Source organism: Cebus imitator, unplaced genomic scaffold (assembly GCF_001604975.1).
Source record: "Cebus imitator isolate Cc_AM_T3 unplaced genomic scaffold, Cebus_imitator-1.0 Scaffold407, whole genome shotgun sequence".
Taxonomy (NCBI): domain Eukaryota; kingdom Metazoa; phylum Chordata; class Mammalia; order Primates; family Cebidae; genus Cebus; species Cebus imitator.
The window spans coordinates 325,436-353,106 of NW_016107722.1; positions in this window are offsets into that span (position 1 = coordinate 325,436).

The window sequence follows — 27,671 nt, forward strand, 5'->3', positions numbered from 1 at the left end:
ATCTAATTAGGATTAGGATTGTTTAGGATTAGGATTAGGTTAAGGTGCTTCTTATTTGATGCCCGAAGAGATTCAATAGTGACAAAAATAAATAGTGAAAATACTACATGAGATTATAAGCAGTGGGGGAGAAGGACTCCAGATGTCATAAATCCTGTAGGAGCTGGTCTGAAAATAAGAATGATGTCAACAATGAAAAGCAACGAATGCAGTGACTATTCATTGTGCCTTTAATATATGCTCACTAATCACTACGTTTGATCTCATTTAATTAGTGCAATCACCTTATAAGTGTTTTTTAAAATCCTCATTTGCACTTGAAAAATAGAGCTCAGAGAAGTTATCAGAGAAGATATAGTTAATTCCTCAAGCATCAAGTAACTTAAGAAGTGGAAGAGGCAAGATTTTAATAAAATCTACAGGGCTAGATTTGATTAACTCTAAAATTCTTAGTCCTTTTCAATGACTCTAAATCATTTCTAACCTAGAGAAGCCTCAAGAGGCCCAAGGTTTTTAGTTCCAAGAAGAATCTGGAAATGGCTCCGGGTATCCCATCCATATCAATTTTGCATACCCATCTGGAGTTCTGTTGCAGTGGGAGAAGTTGCACAGGAGAAAGGATGAATGAGAGGGGCTGAACATAAGAACAGGGAAGGGACTGAAGCTTCCACTTTCCCCATCTCTGCCTATTGCCACAACATCTGGATTAATACTCTATGCATTGGTCACTGTTTTGGTTTATTTTTCTGAATTTCTAGTGTGGGAAAGATTCTCTGTCTAGGCAGAGCAATCCTTCCCTGCTTTGCATGACTGCCAAGAAGTAGTGCTACTAGGATTTGAACCCAGCTCTGGTAGATGCCAGTGTGCATGGTCTTCTACAGGCAACACACCCCTTTGTGAGGCTGGGGGAAGTTTGCAAAGGGGCCTTTTAGCTCAAACACCCAGGAGACAGTGGCTTGCAGGGAGGGTGTGCCTAGAAACTAGAAAGTCTAAAACTTAAACCGCATTTCACTGGCCACAGCTAGCAAATGACCTCACCTGCTTCTTCCTCTATAGAAATCCAGCTTGCTAGATGTAGCACAGAAATTTCAAGAATAACTGCTGTGTAGCCTCAGTTATTTTATTGTTGAAAACTATGCACCAAAATATAGGATAGTAATTATGGGAGAGATGATGGGTTTTACCAAGTTTAACTCAATTTAACATTGTATCTTAAGAAATCTTCTTTTCAAACCAATTTCACTCATTGAGAATTCAAGTTCACATAACTTTGCAACACACAGCTTCCTGCCACTATGGAAAAGGACTTTAGAAGACTTACAAGGCTTCATAGACTTCAAATAAGTCTTATGAAACAACATGTTCATGTGTTAAGTGTAAATGAGTCAGAAACATAAGGATTAAATTTCCCTTAAAATACACAGGGGTTTGAAAATGAAGGGAAAAATGCTGAGGGCAAAACGTGTTTTGGATTTTGGCAAACCCAAAACATTTGAAAAAAAAAATGGTTTGATGTTTGATGAACCCTAAACACAGCAGAGCTTGCTCATCCCTCATTGTAGTGAAGACCAATAGACCATTTTTGTGTGAAAATGCAGAATCCCTCTGGAACTGCCTGTGGACCTTTCACTATTGTAGAACTTGACTGATTCTCATTTCGCCAATTCACAAACTTCCTTACTCACACAGTGGTGGTGGTCTCCCCACAAGCGTTCTCAGCAAAACATAATAAGAGCATATTGAAGAAGACGCCTGGGATTACTAAGACTTCATTAGTCTTATAAAATGCACTTCGGGGCATAACCACTGTACAATAAAACATTACCATAAATCATTAAAATGGAACCATGCCTCATCAAGATAAATAAGAGGAGTGTGTTTCATGTGGCATTGTCCTTATTTCTTTAAATTGGTTCGTTCACTTGCTAATTTGCAAAACTGAACAATCAGACATTCTGTGGTATAAATTAAAGCAGTGAGATTCCTCCATTCATAGATATCCATAGATTTCTGCTGAAGTTTCTGAAGTCATAAAGATGGGAATTAAGTCTGGAGGATGTTGTAGGGGCCACGGTAATATGAGGAGGTGAATAAAGAGAAGGGTGTTTTTTTCTTCCCAGAGGACTTTCTGAGGGCCTATGTGAGAACAGAATTCGAAGTGTCTTGTTTTGGCCCTTCAGTCTTAGGTCTCTCATTGAGTGCAAACAGTGGCTTTCTCATTAAATAATTACCAACATAAATAATTTGAAGGGTATTATTTAGGTTGGGCTTTGATTATTTAGGGAATTATTTAGGTTGGGCTTTGATTTGAACAGACTTTACTTTATCCTTATAATCCTCTAGTAGTTGAAGTCATGTGACAAGCTGTCCAGTTTTTAAAAGACTCTTTTAATAAGACGTACCAAAAATATGTGGCAAAGACAGGTTGCTCTAAAAATAGCAATGATAGGCACCATGAATGAGTTCTGCGTACCAGCCCTTAAGCTAAGCTCCTTGCACACCCCATACCACAGAAAGTTCTATGAGGGAGGTGCTATTACCTCCATTCTGCAGATGAGGAAATGGAGGCTCAGCCAGTGAAGTCTTCGTGGTAGAATTGACATTTGAATAATTCATTCATTTGGCAAACATTTAATATTAAACAATTTGTGTCAGGCATTATGGCAGATGTTGGGGATGTCACAATGAATGACACAGCTCTCACCCTCAGAGTTGGCATTCTAGATGGAAGAAGACCTTTCTGACTTGAGAGCCATGTTCTTGACCACTGTATACATTCTTTGTGGCTTTTGAGTACAGAGGGACAGAAATAAACACAATATGAATTTCTCTAGAATTAGTTCATATGAGAGTGTTTGGTTATAGCAACAATGCTGTCTGTAAGATCTTCAGATAGAGAAAAGTTGACAAAGCAGAAAGAAAACCACTTATGCAACAAATTACCCTTCTCCATTTTGCAAATTAGCATGCTATAAGTCTTAAAGCCATTGCTCAAAACACTGACGTGGGCCTGGGCCTAAAGTTTTTAAGGATTCCTTTGTAGGTAAGGAGGATGTTCTCCCCTACCTAAAGTGTCCAGTTAAAATAAAACTTTGCTTTTTTTCTCTGTTAACAAGTACTTGCTGGCATCCTTGTGACCCAACTAACTGATCTGAAATTGTATGGATCTGAAGGTAATTTGTTGGTGGCATATATTTTTTTAATCCAGAAAGCTTGGGCTTGTAAAACTTGAGCTGCAAATTTTTATTTGCCCAGTGTACAAGAATTTGGGGGATGAAAAAGGATCTAGACCAACTTCATTAATTTAAAGAATTGGAAAAACTGAGGTCTAGAGATTTGAGATACATATATTTCAAATACATATCTTTGAAATGCATATATTTCAAATATATGTATCTCAAATCTCTCTGATCAGGGCAGGTCTGGTCTAAATCTCAAGAAAGAATCAGTATTAACCATTCTTAGACTAAGGTTTATTGATTACTTTCATCCTCATGTTCATTGGAGTCACTCTCACCATTATGATTTAGGAGAGATCACCTAGAAAGTCCATTCCATCACTGTGGGAAGTCAAGCTCCTTTCCCAAAATATCTGCACATTTCCAAGGGCTCATGCTTTATGCCCACCAGTGGCTCCAGGTTCCAGCTGCTCACCTTAGTTCTATTTGAGGATGGTCATATTATCCCTCACATTATGTTGCTGCTCCATGGTGCATTCGCTTACACTTGGAACCCAGAGCTTTGACATAATTCTCCCCCCACCATATACACACAGAAAAAGACCCAAGGAAGCAACAAATAAACAAGACTCACTTATAAAAAGCCTTTATGGATTTATCAGACTTCACTGGGGTTTAGGTAAGATGGAGATGATTTGTTATCGCAACACCTTAACACTGAATATTGGACAGTCTTCATCTTAAAATGCCCCTTGCCCCTTGTTAAAAGGAAGACTGAGTCCCCAGTCACATTGCCCCGGATGCTCTTTCTTTCTCTTCCTGCTCCTGCTTCCTTTTCTAAAAGTCTCTCTCTTCTCAGGAACGAAAGCCAAGTTCTTCTATGTTCCCTTTTTATTAATGGAGCTGTAATTCACATACCATATAATTCACTATTTTAAAGTGTACAATTTAATGGTTTCTTAAAATATATTCACAAAGTTGTGCAATAGTCACTACTATATAATTCTTGTATATTTGCATAACTCTAAAAGAAAACCTCATAATCTTTAATAATCCTCAGTCTGCTATCTCCTAGTTCTTGGTAACTGCTAATCTACTTATTATCTCTTTGGATTTGCCTGTTCTAAACATTTCATATAAATGGAATCATTCAATATATGGTCTTTTGGTTCTGTTTTTTTCACTTAGTGTAACATTTTCAAGATTCATCTTCATCATAGTATATATCGTACTTCTTTCCTTTTTATGATTGAATAATATTCCATTGTATGTACATGCCTCATATATTTACTTATGTTTCAGTTGATGAACATTGGTTTGTTTCTGACATTTGGCTATTGCGAATAATGTTGCTGTGAACATTTGTATACAAGTGTTTGTTGGAACATAACATTTCCACTTCTCTTGAGTACATACCCAGGAGTAGAATTGCTGGGTCATATGGTAAATCAATGTTTAACTTCTTGAGAAATTGCCAAATTTACACCTATGTTTTCTTGCAAGAATTTTATAGTTTTAGCTCCTATAATTATGTCATTGCTTCATTTTGAGTAAATTTTTTGTAGGTAGTGTGAGGTAGGGGGTCAAATTTATTCTTTTGCATGTGGATATCTAAACTTTTCTTTCCTCATTGAATTGTCTTGGCACTCTTGTTGAAAATTGACTAACCACTAAATGTATAATTTTACCTCTGTATTCTTAAGCAACAATTCCACAATCTCCAGCCCTCATCTCCAAATTTAGCTCTGTAGATTCCTTTGCACATCTAAGGATTTCACTGAAGCATAAAAATACTGTTCACAAGTGTGCCTCTGATTAAAGTCTTAGTTAAGAATTAACCTCTAACACACTGAGAATGAGGAGTGAAGGGGAAAGATGGTTTGTCCTTGTAGTTACCCAAGAATTACCAATACAATACAGTAGCCAAGAGGATGATCAGCTCATCATACTAGCTATGTAAAGATTTGGAGGCAATAATCTAGCTTCTTTGAGACTTAGTTACTTTATGCAGTATATATCTCATATCATTTCCATGTAGAAACTCCTTCTCAGAATTTCTCAGTAAATGTGTATTTTCATTAATCTTGTATTCCATAAAAATCAGTTGAGAAATCAGAAAAACAGGAGAAACTATCATAGTTCTTCTGTGAAAATTAAAGCTTAATAATCAACATAGAAGTGTTTCAAGTTTTAGGTTAGCTACCGATGTCACACTGAAAGCAAGAACAAAAACTGTTGACCTTCAGAGTTGAAAGTTAAGGCAGATATTTCCGGAAATGGGACAGGACCATGAAGGAGAAAAGCAGCCACATGATCAGTCACATGTGGCAATGTGTGGCTACTGAGTACTTGAAACGTGGTTAGCCTGAATGAGACGTGGTATAGGTGTAACATATGAATTAGATTTAGTCTTCTTATTTAAAAAAAAAAAAAGTAAAATATCTCAATTATTACATTAATTACATATCGAAATTATATTCTGGATATATTGGACTAAAATACATTATGATTTTTGCCTTTTCCCTCCTTTTTAATGTTACTCCTAAAGAATTGAAAATTTTAGAGATGGCCAGCATTTGTGGTTCGTGGCTATTGTTATTTGTGGCAGGCAAAATTTTAAGACAGCCTCAAATTTCCATGCTTCTGATATACACACACTTCTGTTTGTTTGAGATGGATTTTTGCTCTGTCACCCAGGCTTCATTGCAGTGGTATAATCTTAGCTCACTCCCGGGTTCAAGCCATTTGTCAGCCTCATCCTCCTGAGTATCTAGAATTACAGGTGTCTCACCATGCCCTGCTGATTTTTGTATTTTTATTAGGGCTGGGGTTTCACCATGTTGCTCAAGCTGGCCTTGAACTCCTGAGCTCAAAGTGATCCACGTACCTGGGCCTCCCAAAATGCTGTGATTACAGGCATGAGCTACCACACCCAGCCAACACACACCTTCTTTTTCTTTTTCAGTAAAACATGGATCTAGGTACAGCTGTGAAGGGATTTGAGCGAGACAATTAAAGAAGGGATTTGAGAGATACAATTAAAGAATCAAATCAGTTTACCTAAAGGATGGGAGGTTAGGTAGGAGGGTCTGACCTAGTCACCTCAGTCCTTTAAAAACTGAGTATTCTCTGACTGATGCTGGGAAGAAAGGCAGAGATTCGTGCTCCAGCTGGCCTGGAAGAAAGAAAAATATCGAATGTGAACTGCCTGATGGGACCACACCATGAGGAACTGTGGATGGCCTTTAGTTGCTGAGAGTGGTCGCCAGCCACTAGCTAGCAGGAAAGTGTGGACCTAAGTCTGCAACCCCAAGGAAATGAATTCTTCCAGCATCCAGTGAGCTGGGAGAGGACCCCAAGCTCCCAGTGAGAACTGCAGTCTTAGCTGACACTTTTAGATTTTGGCCCTGTAGACCCTGACTATAGAAACATGAGATAATATATTTGTGTTGTTTAAAGCTGTTAAATTTGTGGTAATTTGTTACACAGTAATAGAAAACCAACTAACCATGTTAGTTGGCCTATTTGTGATATTCTCTGTGACTAAGGATCAGTCATTCTTATAAATAAAATAAATGTCAATAAGTTCATATGCATCATGTACTTTATACAAATTCTTTGAATGGTGTTTTGAGAAGTAACACATTTGGAAGCCAAATAAGTCCTTAAATTAGCAATTTTGACATAGTAGTTTGTGTAGTGCTGTTAATCTTGCTAGGGGGTCCAAATGCTAGGTTTGTTAGCATATCTAATAATTTTTGCAGGCATTTTCTGGTTTTTGAATATTAACTGTAAGCCACAGTTCTTTGTAAATGTTATAAAATACTGAAAAATTAAAACAAGCCAACAAAACAAACCAATCCCACCAACCCACCAAAAAACCCCACTAAACCAAAAGAAGCTAAACAACTACTAATATGTTAATTATTACTTCTCCCTTGGTAAATACTTCTAAAATACAGAATAACTTATGATTTCAGAGACTTCTAAGATTTTCTGGTAAATCTATTTTTTTGTTTTTAATTCCCAAAGATTAATATCCATTGGGATTTTGGAAGCACTGTTTAGCATTGCTCAAGGATTAAATTAACTAACAAACTGCAAAGGACTGATCCTAGAGCCTACAGTTTGGAAAGTGTCGACTACGTGGTTGTCATTATTAGCACCAGTCTTAGACATATAAATAACAGGAACATCAACTGACTGTGAGCATTCATGAATTTGACTAAATTTTAATATGAATTTATACACAATAGATGAGAGGAGATTGAGGCAATTTTAAGCAATTGGTTAAGATGAAAGTCAAAGGTAAATCAGCAACCTAAAGATATTTTGACTTATGGGATATTTTGATTTATTAAATAATTTTTTGAAAGAATCACTAGGATAGATAGTAAAGGTACTTGTTGGGGCTCAAAGGTGAGATAACAACAAAATAAATGATAACCTTTCCCCCAAACCCATGTCTATCCTCTTATAAGAGTTGACGTTGAGTTTGAACAGTTTGATTTGATTTGATTTGCTTGTTACTAACAAAAATACTTTGCAGTACCTAGCAAGCAACACAATTCCCATAACTTAACCACAGAAGCAATATCTATTCTTCCTCTGCCTACTAGGGGAAAGGTTGCAGTTAAGGTTAAAGGAACAGAACAGAGGTGAAATGGATTGTGATCTTCATTTTCACTGGAATAGCTTGTCTTCTCCTATTCATCTAGCCATTTTATCCTCTCAAATCTGAACCTCAGGTTTCCCTGGAAAAGTTGTTCCTGACGAACTCCCCTTGTTCTTGTAAATTTCCACTGAGCCCTCATGGACTTTGTTTTTCAGTTTTGTGTTTTCACTTGGAATAACTACCTTTGAAATCTTGTGTGTTCTTTGGTCTGTGGGTGCCATTTCTCCCTCATTAGATTATGGGGTCCTTTGGCAGAATAACAAGGCAAGTTTTTTTGTTTGCTTCTTTAATTCACGTTGTTCTACACCCAGGTGGTAAATAACATTGAATATGTGATGAGAGTCAAGACTTGTGAAGAAGATTCCTTTATAACTAAGTCAGTTTCTTGGAATTTTGGAATTTGGTGGAATTTCAGCATCTTAGGAACCTGGGGCTTCAGTAAGTCATTATTTCATCTCTGCCACTCTTGTGTCCTCCCTGTAGGACACACACTGCACATTTCAGCAGGTGTCAGCAAATCCCACACATGTGGGTTCTTCCACCCTTTACATGAACAGAAAGTATTTCCATTCATATTAATTCAACCTTGAACTTATTTTAGAAGCAGCTGGAAAAAGCCACATTTATCTTTGCCATTATGCAACCAGCTAAGAATTAAGGAAATCATGTGGTTAGACGATTGTGAAAAAGTCCCAGCTCATTAGAGATGGGCAAACTTTGAAAGAGTTGGTTCCGAGAGAGCCCCTGAAGTTTGGCTTCTTCCCTGAAATTAATAACCTGTACATGGTGGCACAGGATCTCTCAGGAGGTTATTGCCTCATGAAGCTATCACCCTTTTGCCTATAATTGTCTTTCTCAGCGAGGGCTCCGTCATGGGAGAATTCATACTAATAGCATTATACCCTTACTCTAGCAGTTTCCTTCCCCAGCCCCATCCTCCTTTTTTTTTTTTTTTTTTTTTCCCCTCCTCAGAAATGATGGACTTTTTGTCCAGGCAACAGAAGAAAATTTAGAACAGGAAAAAGCCCACGGGGTCAAATCTTTCTTGTTACATTGTGGGGATGCTCCTATGCTAAGCTGGTGTAAATAAAATAGGATGCTGCTGCTGCTGCTGATGATGATGATGATATCTCTGGAGAAAACCGTCGGGTGCCCTTTAAAACAAAGAATTCGACATGGTCTCTGGTGAGCGGATTTGCTAGGCCTGTGACAGGTGGTAATTTCAAAGTGAGGTCTGTGCACAGAGGGAGGCCTTGAGAACATTGGAGACAAAGTGTTATACGACCTCAAATGTTTTTCTGGCTTGCTTTCTCTCTTTCTTTCTCTTTTGAGCTGTGAGTAGCTTCTGGAGAGCCAGTTCCATTCAGGAATTTCAAGAATCCATGAATTCTTCTGTTACCAGAATACTCTCTTTTAACATTATCTACGGCCACTTGTTTCACTAGAGTAAAATGAGTCCAGCGTGGAAAATAGGGTGTAAAAAATTCCACCAAGTAAGCCTACGGGACCTGTCCTCCATGTCCACAGTCTGTGCCATCATGGTCCTCTTCTCACTCTCATAAGTGCTAGTATCAGCAGTCAAGGAGATCTTCTTTTAGATAGAATTATTTTTGGTTTGCTGGTAGGCTTTATCTCCAATTTATTTGCTTGAGTCTTAAAATGTGTGGCCATTTTGGGCCATGAAACTTCACGTCTGATCATTTAGATATTTAGTACCCTTTGAAACAAAGGAAATTAAAACAACAACAATAAAAACATTGTCCAATTTCATTCACAATGAAAATATCCCTCAGTAATTTGATTTGCAGGAAATGAAAAGTATTATCAACAGAATATGCTTTTCAAAAATGTATAATCCTTTAAACAGGCAAATCCTTTCTCCGGGATTAGTAGCATGGTTTGTGTCCTAGGAGCCAAATCCTATTCCCTAATTCAACCCTCAAATCCTTTCTAACAGTGCCTATATTGATTTTAGACCCAGTTTTGTTTAAAAATTCAAGGACGGAATTTGGTCCTGTGTTTAGAGGTCCTTAATAAGGAATTTTTAAAAATGAAGTTTATCTGAAACTTAGCCTCTCATTCTAAAAGTTAAATTCTGTTATCTCAGTAATACAACAGATGTGCTTAATTTCTAGGCCATCCTTTGTTTTTCCCATACCTCACTGAACTCAGACCTCCCTGATCTGGAGGAACAACCTAGCAGGTTGGTGTTGATCTCCAAAGGTTATTGGTGACTCCTGGCATTTCTTTAATCCCAAATGCTGGCCTTTAGTGTGAGTACAGTTGATCTCCCTACTATATATTTAGTGTTCTAAAGACTTGATCTTTTTGAACCCATTGCACATGTAAGTGTATATTATGCATATTTATATTCACAGAGGTTAGACGCTCTGTGTTACAAGAAGTATAACTGGTATTCTGAACATCTATGGGAAGATGAAAATCATTGCTCATGATGATGATAGTAAAAACATAATGAAGATAGTAAAAATCCTAAATGGACCTTTTAAATCACCTACAAGTGCTTCTATGAGCAGCACAGTTTTAATAAATGTGTTCTGTTAAATATTATTTGAAAAATACTGGTACATAGTACATAGGACAGCTCTCTATAAAGCAGAATATTTGTTTAATGAGAACAGATAATTCCTTACCTAGAAAAGGTATCTAAATTTGCTCTAACTGCTTCACAAAGTTTTTTCTGAGGAAAAAAACATATATACAAACGTGCTCTGAAGCATAACATGAACTACATTAATTCAAGGAACCAGAGATCAGAGAGGTGGTAGGAGGATAACCAAAACATGGCTATATCATGAATGCCTAAGTCAAAGGGAACTTGAAAAAGTTGACAGATAATAGTATAGATTATATAGTATATACAGTTAACTATATATGCAGTTTAGGTAGTAAAACATTATTGGGTGCATATTGTGAGCCAAGCACTGAATAAAAATATTTATAGAAATTGTGTTGCTTAATTCTCAGAACAATCTTATTGAAGTAGGTATTATTATCATTATCATTTTACACTCAAAGAAAACGAAGCTTAATTAACAAGGAGTAACTTGCCCAAGATCACACAACTAAGTGACTCAGCCTGGGTTTGAACCCACATATGCCAAACTTCAATCCCCATGTTCCTGACCCCACCCCCCTTCCTTCTTTTTCCTTCTCTAGTCTTGTCTTCCAGTATTGTGCTCTAACCCCACACTCTGCTCTGTCAGTTTCTAACAGTCTCCTAATGAACAAATCCAGTGATAACCTTTGGTCTCATTCCTCCTTAAATTCTATGTCATCTGCCCTGAAATATAATAAGGATAAGACATACAGATGATACGGTACAGATTTTGCAAAAACGATTGCAGTAATACAGCAACTGCTTGAGACATGTTTGGTTATTAAAATAGAAAGCTGTTCGGGGTCAAGGTTTAGAAGCTCATGGGGTGTGACCTCTTCTGTTGTAAAGTATCAGTGATACTACTTGCCGTACTGGGTTGTTGAGAAAACTCACTAGGGCAATGCCTATAAACCTGAACTGTGCTAGCCTCGTAACTAGCATTCAGCAATCATTATTATGTAATGTCACATGTTTGTTAGGATTATTATTTGTAAGTATATTGTGTAAAGTCTTCTTTCTCCTTGACCTCCATGGCATAGCTGTTTTTTGTCTTTCTACCTCTCTGTCTTTCTACCTCACTGTAGCTTCTTTAGTAGACTCCCTTCTGCACATTTTTCAAGACTTGATTCTCGGTTCACTTTTCTCTGGCATCCGCAGATCTTACGCTCCTTGACCGTCCTTCTGATAATAATGCCCTGTCATCCCACCTCATGCCCACCGAGCCACTATATGTCCTCCAATTCCTAATCCGTACCTGTTTCCCGAATCTGTCAACACCCCTGTCTTCACTCTGTTCTTTCTTAGCCTGAGTCAGCTGGAAAAATCTTTTGGTGTGAAAAGTCCCCCGCTCCAGACTTGACTCTTCCAAGCCTATGATCCCTATACCTACTATTGTTAACCATTTCAGAAAGAGAATCCTTACAAGAAGTTGTGCTTGGATCCAGCACAGATTCCTGCTGTCTGACTTCAGTTGGGCATCCAGGTTAATGGGATATCCTTTTCTTCATGGAGAATTAATGCCATATTATATCTCCTATAATTATAGTAATAAATTTTCCCATGTTCCTTAAATGCCTAAAGAGACTTCAAGCTTCTTACTCCTACAGACTTTACCAAGAAAATCAAGAACATCTGATGTGAGCTCTTTCGCATTTACTGTTTCCCATGATTACTCTGCCAGTGTTTTTAATCTCATGCCCCTTTAAACTCCTCTGGGATCTTTATCAGTTATATCCCTTACTTACTATGTTTTAAAAAATTTCTCCTTCTCCGGTCCCTCCTTTCTAATCAGTTGTGTTTTTCATAAAGATTTTCTTTTAACCCACTAACATCTCCAGGTATCGTTTTCCATGTTTGCCTCCCAAATTTCCTAGAGAGCAAACTCTTTAACCTCTAGCAATCTCACTTCCCCAGTACTTCTACTGAAATTGGTCTTTTGAAGGCCACCAGGGTCCCTAAGCCATCAAACCATTGTCATTTTCTTAGCTTGCACTCTTCGTTTTCCTGCCATTCATGTTCTTGTCCCGTGTCTCCTTTTTTCCTTCCATGGGACTGCATTGTTCCGTCTTCTAGCAGCTTCTCTTCAATCTAATATCAATATTTATTCAGCATTCACCCATTTCAACTGAGACTGATAAAAAAGCAAGATATCTTTTGGCTAATTCTGCCAGTATGAGGTATAGCTGATGGCCACCAAATTATTCAGCTTTCTTTTCCCCTCTAAAACTAATTGACTAAAATAATAAATTTTGTCCTCTTCAACTCCTGGATTTGAAGATTTGGTTGATGATGATGATTAATTTCTTTGAAATAATCTCACAAAAGGTGCTTTGTGCACTGTTCTAACTGAAATGTCTAGAACAGTGCGTGGTACATCTTAATTTAACAAACATTATATAACGTGTGTTATGTGCCAGGCACTATTCCAAGTGCTTTACAAATATTAATGCACTGAATCCTCAAGACATCCCTATAATGTGGATATTATGGCTAATCCCATTTAACAGATGAGTAAACTGAGAGACAAATAACTAACCCAAGGTCATACAGCCAGCAAATGACTCAGCTATGATTTGAACCCAGGTAGTATGCTTCCAGGTCCCGTGCTACATAGGTAGTCAGTAAGTGATTACTGAAGGGAAAAACTACTTGAAGAAGTTACTTTCTGACTTTTTTTCAAAGCTAATGTAAGATTTTTGCTCTCATTTCAATTATAGCCAGTATTTTGCATGTTTGTGCTGCTTCCCACAATCACTTGAGAAAAAAGTTTTTTCTTAAAATTTAGATATAAAAATATGTCAGTGGGCCAAGGTGCTTGGATTTCCAGATAATAAAATCATTTCAGAATGTCCATCTGTGTTTTTGCTGGCATTTTAGGCACATCCTGGAGTGGAATAGTTGGGGACCTCTGGGGAAGATATCCTGTGGCAGCCACTGCCCTCTCAAGGCACCTCTGTATCTTCTACTTCTGTAGAAGGTTTCAGCACACAAACTGCCTGTCCTGCAGACAGGGAGTAAGTCCTTGGTGGCAGGAAGTCCTGTGATGTTGGCACTGCTCTGTGTAAAATAGGGGGTTAGACATTCTTTTGTCAAGCTGCTCTTTTTGTGGGGAGGCGGGGGCATGTCCTAGCCGCTATCCCATCTTTCCATCTTGTTTGCATACCTTGTGTAAGTAGATAGCATTTCTAAAATCTCATGCATCAAGGAGTCTGTCTTTGGCTAAAGAAAACTGATTACAGTAGCTCACCATTTTCCTGCCAATTACCAGTTTTTCTGCTAACTTATTCTGTCCTATAATTCCTTTTGGAGCACACACATGAACTGTGTGAACAAGACATGCTGGGATTTCCAAATCATTCATGGCATCTTCATGTTTGTTTCATTGACAGTGACAATTATGTGACATTGTTTTTTCTTAACTTTTTTATTCAAATATGTGTTTGAAAAGACTTACCGTCATAATCACTGTTTGGGAACCAGAAATCCCTCAGGAACCAGGTAAAGCAAAACCTACTCGAATTTGTAATTAATCCAAAACCTGCCAAGCTTAAAAATAAGACACCTGGTTGTTTCTGCTTGTCTAAATGTCTGCTACATGAGACACAGAAGAATTGCATTTAACAATATCACCTTTTTGAAAATGTAACTAGGGAAAAGGTTTTTCACTAGTGCAGTGATTATTTGAAGATTAGAATTATGACAAATCTAATCTCTTTTATTCTGTCTCGTATTACTATTTAAATTTTTATAAGCTTGCATGTATTTGAAAAAGATATAGGGTTCTTCCTAATATACTGAGGAAATGTGCTTTCTCTTAACATTTACACTGCCAAACTCTATTCTTTTATAGTTATGTAATAGAAAGTTATAATTAATTCTTTACACAAATTACTAGCTATTATAATTATGATTAATTAGTAAAGCATTTTACTTTTACAATCATTAACATATTTTTATATTTCAATTGACTGATATTAGATTGTTTAGTGTTATGGCATAAAGCAAAACAATGTTTTTTTTTTTTTTTTTAGATGGAGCATTGCTCTGTCACCAGGCCACCAGGCTGGAGTGCAATGGCATGATCTTGGCTCACTGCAACTTCCACCCCCCGGGTTCAAGTGAGTCTCCTTCCTTAGCTTCCCGAGTAGCTAGGATTACAGGCACATGTCACCATGCCCAGCTAATTTTTGTATTTTTAGTAAAGACAGGGTTTCACCATGTTGGCCAGGATGGTCTTGATTTCTTGACCTCGTGATCCGCCCACCTTGGCCTCCCAAAGTGCTGGGATTATAGGCGTGAGCCACTGTACCCGGACACAACAATGTTTTTTAACAACCTCAGTGATATTGAGAATACTTACCCATACTTGAAGGTGAATACTGAGATACTAAAATTAAATCTGATCATGTCATATATATGTTTTGGTGTGAAATACCCTTTTATGAAATTATGATAAGGGTTGTCCTTTCTTACATTTTTACTTCTCAGAATAAAAAGCTGGCATATCTACTTAAAACATTACTCCACATGTCATGACTTTGTCATCTTCCTAGCATTGTTGGGTTCATCGATAAGATTTTAAGCAGCACAATCACAGGATCACTGATCATTTGCAAGTTCCAGGATACTAAGAAAGGATACTGAAGTAGCTATTTGGTTTTCTAGAAGCCAAGGCTGAAGCTGATGCCAGATGCTAGATTTAGTCTGAATCTGTTGTTTAATGCATATTTAAAATTTATCCTTTTCTTCCCAAATTCATAACTTTCATCTTCTAGGTCTTGACTCTCTTTGTGTCTTCATTCCTGGGTTCTCTTTTCTGAGCTTTTACAGATCTTATGTGAGGTCATTTGACATTTAATCATTATATTTCTTTTTGCTTTCATTGTCTTACATGATCATTCAATTTTTGTGTGCATGCTTCTATTATTTCCAGCTCAGTAATAACGTACTTGAGGTTAAGCATGGACATTATTTAGATTCTTTCCTGCCTTTAATGCTGTATGGCTGAGAGCTCCATAAAGAACATATGCTTTGTGAGTGAATAAATGAATGACATAATTCAGCCTTTACTGAACATCCAGAGGAGGAATAGTTGTTGTGTCTGTCCTGCAGAGATGAAGTCTTAGTGCTGAGAAATTCTGCCAAGCTTACTGTCCCATGAATTATCATGATAGGACAAACTGGCTTGGAGCTGAATCACCCATGACATATTTATGTTATTAGATCTTATGACGTGGAAAATCTGCAAATGTTAGATCACAAATACAACTAAATGAGTGTGGGTCTGTGCATATATAAATACCCTGTTTCAAAGATCTCTTAATAAAGAATATGTACATGGGTTTATATGCCCCAATTAAATGATATAAAATGAAAGCGACAGAGCCAGGATTTGAACTTAAGCAGTCCTGCTCCAAAGTTCCAGTTTTTAATTGTTCCACTCCACTGCATCTTTCTGATGTACACACGGAATCAGAGTAATCATCATCTAACCTCATGGGCTCCATTAGCTAAGAGAGAAGCTCAGCTTAATGTCCTAGGCAGTGCCACAGCACCCCTGCCAGGAGCCAGATACTCATTTCCAGACCACAAAAAGCTAGTCCTGGAGGGGAGAAGTCGAGGTGCCCTCAGTCAGGTGTGTGAGGTAGTTCCGAGTCACTCTGAAAGGCCAGCAGGGTGATGATATAATTTACCATCCACAGCAACATTGTTCTGAGAGTGAAAGGAAACTCTGTAATAATTATGCTGAGAGTACAAATGTAAGCTGGGACTACCCCAGGCAGCTCTAGGTTTCTGAGTCTGGAAAACCTCCAAGAAAAAAAAAATGTAAGTAAACTTAATAAATTTGGTAAGACAGTGATCTGAAACAGAATAAAATTTGGAAAAGAGCAGTCTACCTAGGGATAGAAACCTAACAGTTAATAATGTTTAGAAAAGAAAAATTGGGCAAGTGTGTATGACAGATGAAATAGTGGGGAAACAAAGTACTTAAGTCTCTGACCCGGTAATCTGCTTGTAATAGAACAGAAAATCACCTGTCCTGAGTTGACATTATATAAGGTTAAAAAAAGTATCTAGACAGGCAGAGCGATATGGAAGTTTGTGCATGAGTGAGAACTAGTCAAGAGAAAAATGAAGCTAAGAATAGATTTCCAACAACTATTCTCAAGGTGAGGCCTGAATTGATCTAACAGGTGAGAACATCGCTACAGGAATTCTGAAACAAATTATGTGTATCACAAGCTCAGGGTGAACGTTAGGGAGCAAGTCTGGGTTGGCCACATCTGTATCTTCCTGGTGCCAAGATTGTGCAATGTTTTTGTCAGATGATGTGCAGGTGTTTCTTCTTAGCTGTCTGAGTTTTCTGAAACTTTCAGTGATTGAAAAATAAATGTAAAAATACTTTGGAAATGTAGGATGCTAAGCATCTGAAACGAGGTAAGACTGGGACAAAGTCAGTATACCCAGGGACAAAAAAAATGAATGCAGTCGATGCTATCTAGGGAAGAATCAGGTGAGGTTGTCTGATAAGAAAAGACCTGAGATTTAAATTCAAGTTGAATATAAGTCAGCTGTGCATTTCCAGATCAAAACTGACAGGAATGTGACATCAAATATTGGAAAGAAACTTTTTGTTGCTCCAAGACTTGCCAAGGACTTATGAGGGCAGTGTAAGGGTTATTGCCAAGTTTAAAATGAGGAAACTGAGGCCAGCATAAGAAAATTAAATGCCAATTTATTCAGCTCCTGGGCGAGGTTCCATGGTCCCAGGGAAAGGGGCCAGAGAAGTCCCACGTGGCTTCCCGAGGCGTGGGGTTTTATAGCGAGTGAGGGTGTCTTGATTGGTTATGAGGGAACAGGACGTGGTCGGGGCAAGCTGCTATTGGTAGGTAGGTGGGATTTCCGGTGAGCGGGCTTCCCAGGGGGAGTGGGACCTCGACAGGGTAAAATGCTATTGGGCAGGTTTTGGCGGGGCTTCTTTTAAATTTTGGTGGGGTTTTTCAATGGCAGGCTTGGTGCTGAGTGCGGAGTGGTGACGTAGTTTTCAGGTGCGGAGAGGGATGGGCGTGTCCGAGCTCCCAGTGAGGCAACTGGCCTTACAGGCAGGATGTACAATTCTGACCTCACAGTTAGAAAAATGATGCAAAGAATTAAAGTTTGCAAAAGAATGACCGCAAGGATTATAATGGTGGGAGCATGGTCTCTCATGAAATTTGATGAATAAAGACAGAAAGCTAAGGGTTGATTTGACTGTTTTCAAGGATCATGAATAATATAGATATTCACTATTTTGTTCCTTTACAGTAGATTGAATAGGAAGAAATGGGCTGATGTTGCCATGAGAGATAGGTTAGTAATACTTAAGGAAGACTTTCTTAACCAAATATTGGGACAATGAAGTCCTTGTGTTTCCAACTCTAAAATCTGTTTACAGTGGAATAGAAAATCACTAGTTCTGAGTTGTCACTTTATAACATACTTGATGTAGGAGGGTGGGGAGAGTGAATGGAGGAATTTGAGATCTGTCTCTTCACAGATCTGGAGTTTCTGAAACTGGTGAGGAGGCAGAAGGAAAAGTCAAAGTCAATTAACCATTAAAAATTGTGTAGTCAGCTCTGTACCCCTGGGTCATGGGTGTGTTGAGATGGTTCCTCACACACCAGGGCCAAGCCTTCCCTTCTGAAATCCAGGTGGGGATGCTTTGACATTGTCCTGTGACTCCACCAGGGTTGTTCCTCCTTGTTCTACTTTAGTCCCTGGTGAGTCACCTGGGTGGGGACCTTGCCTTTGGCCCTGAGGAGGCAGCTGTGAGTTAAGCATCTCTGCTCCCTTTTGAGCTGGGAGGAGCAGCTTCTGTAGGTGTCCCGCCCAGAAACTCCACGCAGCTTTGTCAAGCCTCCAAGGCTTTTCTGTGTCTGGTCAGAGATATGAGAAAGAATATCCACTATTATCTGGTATGGTACTCAGTTTTTCTGTTAAGAGAGAAAGAACACCTTTTCACCAGGGCAGTCGCCAACATCAAATCAACTTCAGGAAACATTAAAGCCAATGTAGTAGTACCCCTTAGAGTTCAGCATCCAGCCTTTCTCTGCCCAGCTGGCCACTAGACTGGAACTTACCTTTACTCAGATCTAGAAGCCCAGAATCTGCAGAACCAGAGCAACCTAGCTGTCCTCACAGTGAGGTGCTGGTCTCCCTAGGGGAACATGCAATTTTCTGTTTGTGATGCAGGTAGATTAACCAGACAAGATGTCACTAAAGATTTGCAACTTTTCACAAGAGGTAGGAAGTTCCTACACAGAAGAGAAAGGGCACACAAGCCTACCCCTTACAATGTGGATCTGTGTATAGTCACTCTGACATTTGTTCTGAAATCACTAAATGAAAAAAGAAAAGGGAAGCGTAGCACCAAGATGTGACCCTTAGAAAGGAATCCTACTTCCTCTCTGTCTTATGCTCTGTTTTTGCCTGCATTATGAGTCCTGCATTTGTTGAATTTATTTATTCAGCAAATATTCATAGAGTAGCTACTATGCTCTTACACAGATACTGGACATCAAATGATGACTAAGACAATGTCTCACTGTCATAGGGTTTATACCTAATGAGGGGAGACAGGTTATAAATAAAAGAAATAAGAGAATATCAGATTGGAATAGGTGATAATCAATCAGGGTGATTGATGGAGAGTTAGAGTTGGGATGGGGAGAATAGTTTCAGCTTGAGATACTGTGGAGATAGGCTCACAGAAGAGGCGATTAAAGAAGTTAGCCAGCAACTTGAATGACAAAAGAGAGCTAACCTGGTGATGATCCCACATTCCAGCAAAGGGAATTGCTGGTGCAGAGGCCCTGTGCCAGGAAAGGGCTTAGCATTTTGGAGGAAAGGAAGCCCATGTGCCTAGAGTTTCATGAGCCAGGAGCTAGGAGATCCGAGATGAGGTTGGAAAGCTTGTCAGGGGCCAGATCACTAACGGTCTTGCTGCCATGGGGAGGGTGAATTCAGAATGCTTCAAGAATTGGATTAGATTCTGGAAGTCATAGAGTTTGTCCTTCTCACTTCAAAAATGGAGAAACAGAGCCTAGAGGGGTAAATTCTATCACTCCGTCTCAGCCAGCCAAGCATGGTAATGTGGTAACTGAACGTGAGAACTTCTGACACACGGTTTCTGCCAATTTCTGCTCAACTCTTCCTGAATACTAGAAAAGAGGAACTACTGAACATCATTAAATTAAGCACCTCCTCTTTAAAATATGTCACAGTCATACTGTCTTTTTGACTCATACAACTAAAATATCATGGAGGCAAAAGTCAATCTTACGGATTTCTATTTTCTATAGAGAATGATAGTTTGAACATTCGTTTTTCATTAAGAATGAAATATTTTAGGGACAAAAAGGTTTTCGTCAAGAGCCCATGTTCAGGTTCTACACTTGTCATGAAGTCTTTTCCTAGCCAGGATGATACTTCAGACTGCCTGCTTTTGATCCACAAGGTCAGGAGACTCTGGAGAAATGACTGGATGAGACTTACTATGCACTTTTTTAATGTGAGGATGACAAGCGAGTGTGGGTGGGTATGAGGAAAACATGGATGAGGTTTGGTCATTGTTAAAGCCACCGGGGCCAGGTGCAGTGGCTCATGCCTGTAATCGTAGCACTTTGGGAGGTTGGGATCACTTGAGGTTGAGAATTCAAGACCAGCCTGGCCAACATGGTGAAACCCCATCTTTACTAAAAATTCAGAAATGAGCTGGGTGTGATGGTGGGCGCCTGTAATCCCAGCTACTTGGGAAGCTGGGGCAAGGGAATCGCTTGAACCCGGGAGGAGGAGGTTGCAGTGAGCCGAGATCGTGCCACTGCACTCCAGCCTGGGTGACAGCGTGAGACTCCATCTCAAAAAATAAAGCCACCAGGAAGCATGGTGTCATGACTGAGCACATGGCCTGCGACACTAAACTACATGAGTTGGAACCCCAGTTCTGTTGCCAACTTGCTGTGTGAATTTGGACAAATGGCCTCATCTGTTCCTCAGTTTTTCTACCTGTAAAACGGCATGATGATAATATCCTTCTCATGGGGAATTAGATTAATATCTGCAAAAGCATTTAGAACTATGTATGATACATACTAAACACTATAGAAATGTTTCAAAGATTTTTTTAAAAAGACTTGTAAAAAACGTAGAATTATCTTTTGCTCCCCTTGTAAAAGAGTGGGGGGCTTGTCAATATGTTTATGAACCAGTTTTGCATTGTCTCAATGTAGAGTGCATAGTTTGGCTATTTAATGTCACAGATCAAATGCAATCTCCTCATTCTAGGATTAGGTCACATTCCCACCACAGGGACATATGGTGCAGCTTCTATGTCTAGAAGGAGCTAACATTCCACTATACATACAAACATTCAGAATCAGAAAATTATACTGTAAGTTATGTACACACAGGACATATGTGTATATACATCTTGGTTTTTCAAACAGCAGTGGCATTGCCTAGGGGAGCAATAGCTTTCACATCCTTCTGAATTGAAAAGAAGGCTTTATTGAAGAGGACATATGGAAGGAGATTAATTTTGGAATAGCTGAGATTTTTAGTTCTAAAAGGACTTGAGGCTGGCTTGATCGAGCACAAACCCGAAGCAAGAGATGTGCTGGTGGAACAGGAGCTTGTCAGTGCTCTGGCGCTTGTTTAAGATTTACTGCCCAAGGACCTGCCATCAGCCAGATGTGGTGGCAAGTGGCACCCTCATTCTCTGGCCTGTGGCTCTCCCAGATGTCATGCTATTTCCTCGTAGGCCTCCTCATTGTGAGGCCCCCTCATGATTCCCTCCCATTAACTGGCCAGTGAACTATGACAGACATTCTGTTTTCTTTCTTTTCTGTATTTCCTCTTTATCTCTATACCTGAGGGAGAATACAAGGAACCAAAGTGTCATTCCTTCTCCCAGGAGATCTTAGATGCACAGGAAGAGCATCCTCCTATCTTTGTTGAGGGTGGATGAGAATATAAATGGCACAATGATGTCTTCACACTAAGGATAGTAGGACTGGAAGTAATCTCAGAGTCCATTGGGAAATTGCCTTACTTTTCAGTTTTCATGGCACGTGCAGAAGGGTTTTGCATACTAGGGTAGATGGAGATTTCTTACAACTGAGGTGCCCAGCCCAGGTATCCGGCTGCCCCAGACCCTGCTTGGCCACCCTGAGGATTAAGGGGACCTAAGATTGACATCTCTGTGATCTTCACAGCTCAAGGTAAAGAAAAGCAAGCATGAAGGACCACCTGGAAGATTTTATGATTAATACCTGATTGTAAAGTGCCTGACTTTGGTCCTCAGTCCAGTGGGCAGCACCTGTCACATGGACACATCTGACTCTCAGAAAGGCTAAGAACCAGGTTTAGCTATGTCAGGAAAAAAGGACACAGGTTTAATGAATAGCTTAGCCAGTCTCTGCCACAGACAGTATGGGACCAATGGTGCTCCAAAGATAGATACCAAATTGGAAGTAAGACACACATTGCTTAACCCATAGCACAGTGCTCTCCCCACCCTACCACACTTGGCCATACCTCTCATATGTCCTCTTTCTTTTAAAAACACAGCCCACAAAAGGTGCCCAAAACAGGGAACTAAGAACAAAGTGGTCGAGCCATATTCTAAGAAGGATTGGTGTGACGTGAAAACACCAGCTATGTTCAATTGGGAAATTGAACATATAGATATTGAGCATATCTTTATTATCCCATAGTATAGAAAAACACCACAAACTCAAACTACATGTGATGGCCTCAAGGGTCATGTTTTTGAAGTGAGTCTTTTTGGTCTATAGAACAAAGAGGTTGCATTTAGAAAATTCAAGTTTATTACTGAGGATGTTTGGGACAAAGATTGCCTGACCAACTTCCATGGTGTGGATTTTACGCATGAAAATATGTGCTCCATGGTTAAAAGTGTCAGACCAGGTATGAAGTTTATGTTAATGTCAGAGCTACTGATGGTTATTTACTTCATCTCTTTTGCGTTGGTTTTACAAAAAAAAAAAAAAAATCAGATTCTGATGACCACTTACACTGAGCAACTAACGATAGGCCTGCCAAGCCTGAAAGAAGATGATAAAGGCCAGGCGCGGTAGCTCATGCCTGTAATTCCAGCACTTTGGGAGGCCAAGGCTGGTAGATTACTTGAGGTCAGGAGTTCAAGACCAGCCTGGCCAACATGGTGAAACCTTGTCTCTATTAAAAATGCAAAAATTAGCCAGGTGCGTTGGTGTGTGTCTGCAATCCCAGCTACTTGGGAAGCAGAGACAGGAGAATTGCTTGAATCCGAGAGGCGGAGGTTACAGTGAGCTGAGATGGCACCACAGCACTCCAGCCTGGGCGACGGAGCAAGACTCCACCTCAGGAAAAGAAAAAAAGTAAAAAAGAAAGAAGAGGATAGAAATCTCGACCTAGGAGGTACAGACGTATGTCTTGAAAGAAGTAGCCATTAAATTGATAGCAGAAAGCATTGGGAAAGATAGAAGAGGCTTGCCAATTCAGTTATCCTCTCCATAATGTGTTCATTAGAAAAGTGAAGCTGAAAATGCCCAACTCTGAACTGGGAAAACCTAAAGAGCCTCATGGTGAAGGTGGTGGTTTTAGAAAAGCTACTGGGGGTGAGACAGATGCTCAAGTTAAATGCGCTGATGAATAAAAGACTAAGAATCTGTTTAAAAATTCAAACTTTTAATCATGACAAACAAAACATATATTTGTGTGGAATTTAAAAAGCACATCTCATTAATTACACTTCTAGTCTACCATAAGTCAATTCCACTCATGGGTAAGGCTTGGTGTAACTTCGGAATCCCACAGCGAAGGTCAGCCTCGCCTCTCAGAATGACAGAGAATTTCCACTGTACCATGAACTCTTTGTAAAAAAATCAGCATCCGAATCTTCAACTTTGCTTTTTTCTTACCTCTTTCGATCCTTCCCCACTTGCTTGTTTCCTGAAGACCAGGGGGCAAGATGAAGGTTACTGCATGGTTCACTGCAAACACCTGTCTCTCAGTTTTACCTCAACCTCTGATTCAAATGTTTTCACTTCCTCCTCTTGTTACATTTGGCCCTTTGGTCTCTGTCCCCTAGGCTGACTTTCATCATCCAATTAGAAATAACACCGTCTTCTTGCTACCATTTCTCTGGGAACTGTAGGGAGTAAACCCCCAGCCTCCTGCACTCCCCACAGGGGCCAGCCAGGCTTCAAAGGAGTGTGTTGGCAGCACCACCTCACGGCTGGGCTTCCTTTCTGTTTGAACAGCTTCCATTGCTCACTGCTGATCAGTAACTCAATGATTCATTAAACACACAAACAATGAGTGAATCTGTTCCATTAGCAAGGCCACCTGTTGATCTCAGACATTCTTAGCTGAACTCGGCGAATACGCACAACAGAATGCCTACATCAGTTGAGTGCTCTGTCTCTTTTTGATGGCATGTTAGAGCAGGAAGAGCAGAGTCCAAGCTTTGCTGACGCTTTTATGCTTTTCCTTTCATCTGGTGGCAGGACTGTTAAGAATAAAATGTGGAATACAACCCACCTCTCCATAATCAACTGGAAAATTTTAAGAGGTTGGTTGCTGTTGCTTTCTTAGTCTTGTAGAATTAGAGAAAAAGGAAGAGTGGGAACATTTTGTACCCTTTTGCTTGCAGGTGCAAGGGCAATAGAATTAACCAAGCCCTAAACACACACACACACACACACACACACACACACACACACACACCCAAAAGAAGGAAAACTGTAAAAGATATCTTATTGATTGCAATGACATCTTCTGTGCCCCAGAAATAATACAATCCCTTTTCTATGTAGCTTCTGGTTCATACAGCTGCTCCAGGCCTTTAAGAACTAGTCTACTAGTGTTTACAAGCTTTTATACAATATTATGCTTTATTTGACTACTAAAAGTCATATAAAGCAGACTGAGTTAAGCTGTTGATATAGGCATCACAGTCAATGAAAGTTGATATTTTATTTTTTAAAATGGCATTTTTCCTCTCTTATAACTCCTCTTATTATTATGATAAAGAGGAGATCTTTCATAAAGTGGGTAGTATTTGTTTGAACCCTGAAAGGTGTACCATACCAGGAATAATGAGACACACGATCCTTTCTCAGTTAAATACTAAATTACCTCTTTAGGGTGAATTTAGTATTTAAATACATAATTATGGTTGGTACTGTGTTAGCTTTAAATTTCTCTGCAGTGACACTGATTAAACACAGCTCAGTGTTTCTGTTTGTGATGGATTTATTCTAGGATATCAGTAAAAACTTCACTGGTTGGTTGGTTTTATAATCAAATGGAACATGAAGAGGCAGAAGGAAACAACTTTTCAAAGAAAATTCCAGTTCCTATTAGTTTATTATGTAAAATTCATGAAATCATGAGCTTTAAATTCCCCACTGGATTTCAGAAACGACTGTCGCTAGTGGCTGGTTTACTTTCGTTTGTGTGGCACTGGAGATGACAGGGTGCCAGGTGAGGAATTCTGTGTGTGTCTCTTTTGTGAATATTACTTTGCTTTGGGAGGACATGCGTTGAGCTACACATATTCAGAATGAATAAGGTAAACAGATTGAGGCAGGCAGACCCCACCACTTGGATTCTCTAGGCAGGTGTGAACATATCTCCCTCATCCAATACATAAAAGACCACGTGCATTTTCAAAGGGATTTCTGCAATCCCTTTTGCAATCTTTTGACAACCACTGCTATGATTTGATTGCCTAATGCAGGTGCTCGTGCAGCCGCCCCACTGTGCAATCAAAAGAAACCTCAGATTCTTCTGACTAAAAGGGACAGGCAGAAAAAGTGACTTTTTAAAAAGACTAGAAAGGAAATAGCCACATAAAATAAAAATTAGATGGAAGTTGAATAGCTGTCTCCTCCTGTGATTAGAGTAGCACCATCCAATAGAACTTTCTGCAGTGATGCAAATGTTCAATACCTGCATTATCCAGTGTGACAGCCACCAGCCACATGTGGCTACTGAGCATTTGAAATGTGGGTAGTGTGACTGGGAAAATAAAATTTAATTTTAATTAAATTGAAATATGCACATGTGTTTAATGGTTGTCATTATAATATCCTCAAGTAACTAGGTTGGTTTCCTACCTTCATTGTAAGCTCTCAGGAAATACCTGCTGAATAAAAAAGATAAAGGTGGCCGGGCCTGATGGCTCATGCCTGTAATCCCAGCTCTTTGGGAGGCCAAGGCAGGTGGATCATGAGGTCAGAAGATCGAGACCATCCTGGCCAACATGGTGAAACCCTGTCTCTACTAAAAATACAAAAATTAGCTGGGTGTGGTGGCACGAGCCAGTAGTCCCAGCTACTTGAGAGGCTGAGGCAGGAGAATTGCTTGAACCTGGGAGGCGGAAGTTGCAGTGAGGCGAGATCTCGCCACTGCACTCCACCCTGGGTGACAGAGCAAGACTCCATCTCAAAAAAAAAAAAAAAAGATAAAGGTGATCATGGTCTAGCTCCCTTAATACTCTTAGGCATTACTCTTCTGGCATGAGGGTTCCAACTCACTGCAGGCCCTGCCTCCTCTACCCTTAGCTCCAGCTATCCATCCTGTTTCTCTGTCATTTGACTTGCCCTTATCGTTCCTGTTTGTGTGTTTTTGTGTGTACCATTCCCTCTGACCGGAATGCTCTTCCCACTTGTTCACCTTGGCAGACAGAAATATGACTTTCTCTGGGAATGCCATGCCAACGGCTGCGAATGAATATGGTCATTCCTCTTGGTTCCCATAGTGGTGTAGTGTCAATGTCAGAACAGCGGTGTCTTAGGGCAAACCCTGATCTGTGTTAAAGTGTTCATGACTGTATTAGTCAGGGTTCTCTAAAGGGACAGAAGTAATAGGATAGATGAATATATGAAAGGGAGTTTATTAGGAGAATTGACTCACATGATCGCAAGGTGAAGTCCCACAATAGGCCATCTGCAAGCTGAGGAGCAAGGAAGCCAGTCCAAGTCCCAGAACCTAAAGTAGGGAAGCCGACAGTGCAGCCTTCAGTCTGTGGCCAAATGCCATAGAGCCCCTGGCAAGTCACTGGTGTGAGTCCAAGAGTCCAAAAGCTGAAGAACTTGGAGTCTGATGGTTGAGGGCAGGAAGCTTCCAGCATGGGCGAAAGATGAAGGCCAGAGGACTTAGCCATCTCATCTTTCCATGTTCTTCTGCCTGCTTTTATTCTGGCCCATGCTGGTAGCTGATTAGATTGTGTCCACCTAGATTGAGGGTGGGTCTGCCTTTCCCAGTCCACTGACTCAAATGTTAATCTCCTGTGGCAACACCTTCACAGACACACCCAGGAACAATACTTTGCCTCCTTCAATCCACTCTAGTTGACACTCAAATGATATTAATCATCACAATGAGGAAATTCCCAAAGGAAACTGGGACAGTAGTGGGGAGGGGGGCACAGAGGTGAGGTAGGGAAGGAAGCCAAGGGAGTGTCCAATCACAGACAAAGTCCATCAGTTTTTGCCCAATCTGCAAGCAAAGTCAGTAATTATAATTCAGGCCTCAGAGTTGTCTTAACCTAAGGCAAAGGAACCAGAGTTTTCATACCCTCGTATTCAGCAGGTGTGGGTCAAGAACCACCCCAGTGGACATGCACTCCTAAGGCACTTCGGTTTCTCCATTTTGTGTGGACAGAGGTGACTCAAAAGAGTTCTCCAAGAAAGAGCGCAGCTGTTGGCTATGGGAAGTGAAGCCAATGTCTGTGGGAATGGCAGCAAGGTGTAGAGTTAGGGTGAGGCAGGCAGCACAGAAATGGTGAGAAATATCCTGAGGGATCTCCTGAGGGGGTGGGGTGGGAGTGACAGAATTGGGTCTATCTGGGTTGCAAATTCAGATCCATCTTTTCCTAGAAAAGTGACTTAACTGGCTGGGTGTGGTGGCTTATGCCTGTAATCCCAGCACTTTGGGAGGCTGAGGCGGGCAGATTGCCTGAGCTCAGGAGTTAGTGACCAGCCTGGGCGACACGGTGAAACCCCATATCTACTAAAAAAAATACAAAAAATTAGCCAGGCATGGTGGCATGTGCCTGTAGTCCCAGCTACTTGGGAGACTGAGGCAAGAGAATTGCTTGAACCCAGGAGACAGAGGTTGCAGTGAGCCGCGATTGTGCCACCACACT